Below are 3,988 nucleotides of genomic sequence, written 5' to 3'. Positions count from 1 at the left end.
GCTGACACGTAAGTTATATACTCTACGATTATTTTTATGCATGGTCTTGGCTGACACGTAAGTTATATACTCCACAATTATGTTCAAGCATGTGCTTGGCTGACACGTAAGTTATATACTCTACGATTATTTTTATGCATGGGCTTGGCTGACATGTAAGTTATGTACTCTACGATTATTTTTATGCATGGTCTTGGCTGACACGTAAGTTATATATTCTACGATTATTTTAGTGCATGGGCTTGGCTGACATGTAAGTTATATACTCTACGATTATTTTTATGCATGGTCTTGGCTGACACGTAAGTTATATACTCTATGATTATGTTCAAGCATGTGCTTGGCTGTCACGTAAGTTATATATTCTACGGTTACTTTCATGCACGAGCTTAGCTGACACGTGAATTATATACTCCACAATTATGTTCAAGCATGTGCTTGGCTGACACGTAAGTTATATACTCTACGGTTATTTTCAAGCTCGAACTTAGCTGACACGTAAGTTATATATTCTATGATTATTTTCGTGCATGGGCTTGGCTGACATGTAAGTTATGTACTCCACGATTATTTTCAAGTTTTGGCTTGATTGAAATTTGTATTGTAAAAATCTTGATCATTATCAAACTTTGGTTTGATTAAAATTCACATTCTAGACCCCATAAATATTGACAATCGTTGGTTTGGTGACATTCCAGTTACAGACTTCATAACTACCTATAGGTCTTGTTTTGGCTAATATTAGGGTTATGGACGATATGGGTACTTACAATTTTTAGCTTGACTGTGATTTGTTTCACAGTTGGATTATAGGTTTAATGATTACTTACGTGCCTTGTTTTGGTTACATTTTAGATGCTATGTTTGTCCACAGTTGATTAAACATAGATTAATGTGGTTTCACTTTGCATCTTGAAGGAATTTTCCTAACATAAACATGATGTAGCAATAATTTCTATAATTCTGAGAAAACACTCATTTTTTCATTATAAAACAGTAGGATTGAAAGTCATGCGAATATATGTGTGAACAATAGAATGCGTGCGTGAGAAGATGTTGGAAGAATAAAAGAAGAAACATCTTCTTAGATTGCAACTATCTTCCTCTGAGTTTTAATCATCTATTATCCATTAAACTGCCCATAAGACTTAGCACTATATTTTCAATTACTAGGCATGCTATGGTGGTGTAAAATATACTTGCACGTGATTTTTTTGAATGCCTAAACAATGCGTCACTTATTTACAGGTTATATACGTTCAGAATATGTAAGATACATACGTGAATTTAAGGCAATGTAGGTTAAAAGTGAAAGATGTAGTGGCATTACATCTTACAGTTTTAATTATGTTTGAGCATCCATTTTCGTATTCACATGTTTAGTGTTTGGGAGACGAAATAAATAACAAATCCATAAGACGTATACGTTTTCAACAGAAAGACACCAAAACTAAGGATCTTAGTCGTGAATATTTATGGAACTATTATTCTATAAGTGTTCAGGTAGAATTCAAAACGTGTTTTATATACTGTTTTATTAAAACTTATAGTTTATAACCAACGAGTACAAAAACATTCACAGGAAACAAAACTTATCATACAAAGGTGTCGTTGAAAATTAATTGTTAAAGTGGTATAAAGGAAAATATCAAAATGTCCATGAAGAAATCATATTTTCATCTTAAAACAGTGTTAACCTTCGATGTGTATATATATATTAAAATCTGTTAACCTTCGATGTGTATATTTATTATTGTACAGTGTATAATATATTCGGAATTTATGTCCAGTGTTTCATTTTTTCATGAGAAACTTTTTGTAAACTATTAGCCATTGTTTTAGTTTTATCATCAGCTAATGTTAAGTAAAACATCATACATTTTTTCCATCATCTGTAGAGGATGACGTTCGGTAAACTACTGTTCGACGATTTATTAATTTTTTTGTCATTTGTTGCACAGTACACTAGGGTTTCGTATTTTCATTTTATTGTGAGATAATGACTAGTGAACAACTGTCAAGTGCACCGTTTTTCTTTCATGAACTAATGTTACATAATATCTTGTCAAGTGCACCGTTTTTCTTTCATAAGCTAATGTTACACATTCTCTTGTCAAGTGTATCGATTTTTCATACGTTAATGTTACGTAAGCTATTGTCAACTGTGTATTTTTGTTCTTAAGTTAATATTACATAAGCTCCTGTCAGTGTATCGTGTTTTTTTTTCATAAGCTAATGTTGTCAACTGTGTTATTTTTGCTTAAGTTAACGTCAATGCGTCGTATTTGTTTTTTTTTCAGAAGCTAATGTTACGAACGCTACTGTCCAATCTCATTTTCTTCATGGGATGATGCACAGCATCAGCTGTACAAAAGTTTATCTTCTTCATGAACTAATGTAACTTAAACTGCTGCTCAGTGTTTTATTTTATTCGTGATCTAATGTTACAGTAGTTGTTGTCCAATGTTTTATCTTATTCGTGATCTAATGTTACAGTAGTTGTTGTCCAGTGTTTTATGTTATTCGTGATCTAATGTTACAGTAGTTGTTATCCATTGTTTTATTTTATTCGTGATCTAATGTTACAGTAGTTGTTATCCATTGTTTTATGTTATTCGTGATCTAATGTTACAGTAGTTGTTGTCCAGTGTTTTATTTTATTCGTGATCTAATGTTACAGTAGTTGTTATCCATTGTTTTATGTTATTCGTGATCTAATGTTACAGTAGTTGTTGTCCAGTGTTTTATTTTACTCTTGGGTTAATGTCACGTAAACTACTGTCGAGTTACATCATTTTTCGTTTTAAATAAATGAAAAGGTTTAGGAATTTCTTGATCTGAGACCCATTTTCGCAAAAGATTAGTGAAAAAACTTCCCACAAATTGCTTATTGTTTGTTCATTACAGATATATATATATATATATACATGTAAAAAACTAACACATCTCCAAAATAAAAGAAAAATACCAAAGGCTTGAAACAGTACATTAATTACAATGTGAACAGCTGATTAAATTTTATTATAAGCTTTTAGATGACACTAAGGCAAAAAAGGCCAAGCTGTAATTTCACGTTGAAAATGGAAAATAAGTTACCGCATATACTAAAGAACAATAAATAAGTTTTTTTTCTTCTAAAGAATAATATTCACAGCTAAATTCATATAAAAATTTAATAACATAAGGTTTTCGTTACTTTATTTTTCTAAAATGAAAACAGATTCAAAGTAGTTTAATTCTTTGCACGGTTGCTAACACCGCAACAGGTAGAAGACCACCGGTGGCTATTGCCTGCTCGTGACAGCAACAGGCTCTCACGTGCGCGCGTGATAAATGATTGAGATTTGTTGCTGACAGAGTACTTCGTAAAGAGAGAGCACAGAATCGATATTGTTTTGTCATTAAGGATGGTCATTCTGTGTTCAATATCTTTATCGATAACTATACTTTTAGTAAGAGTATCTTACCTCTATCGAAGAAAATTTTCTGAATCGTCCACTGTCCGCAAACACTGGAGTTGTCTTTGGATGGAAAACACGTCGTAACCGTGACAAGAACTTAATCGGAAGCTCCCTACAGGAGTCAGTGTCGCCCAATCGCCAATCAGAGCACGACTGAAGGAGGCGCGGAGGAATGAGGCAAGAAACGCGCAAGCTGTAGCGATTTTAACATGAAAAATGTAATCTTGCCCTAGTGCTACCGTCACGATCTGATATCTTGTTTTCCCTATTTTTACAGTCTTGTTGTCAGCTATATTATATAATCAAGAATAGGTTTTATGAGAAAAAAATTCACGGATAAAGACTTCTTCTTAAGCTCCTTAAATTCATACACCTCTTGAAAAAAAAAGACTGAAATTTTGCAGTATAATGCTGAAATATCATTGGTGCTTCAACAGTAAAATCCTTGATTAGTTAGTTGGGTAGCGAAGCATAATTTTATACCGTAAGATTGGCAAGTGGCAGGGGAATGAAATGAGGCACATCAA

At 32.7% G+C, this 3,988-nt stretch overlaps 1 protein-coding gene across 1 annotated transcript in view; it reads right to left on the bottom strand.

The window, feature by feature from the left end:
* Positions 1-3,518, bottom strand: part of LOC106457574 (CUGBP Elav-like family member 4) — a 257,724-nt gene extending 254,206 nt beyond the window's left edge. The window contains exon 1 of the mRNA XM_022383575.1: positions 3,468-3,518. The gene's annotated coding sequence lies outside the window, so the exon portion shown is untranslated. The remainder of the gene's footprint in view (positions 1-3,467) is intronic.
* Between the last annotated feature and the right edge of the window lie 470 nt (positions 3,519-3,988).

Source organism: Limulus polyphemus, unplaced genomic scaffold (genome assembly GCF_000517525.1).
Source record: "Limulus polyphemus unplaced genomic scaffold, Limulus_polyphemus-2.1.2 Scaffold347, whole genome shotgun sequence".
Classification (NCBI taxonomy): Eukaryota; Metazoa; Arthropoda; class Merostomata; order Xiphosura; family Limulidae; genus Limulus; species Limulus polyphemus.
The sequence above is the reverse complement of the archived record's forward strand: the minus strand, read 5'-3'. Positions and strand labels throughout refer to the sequence as shown.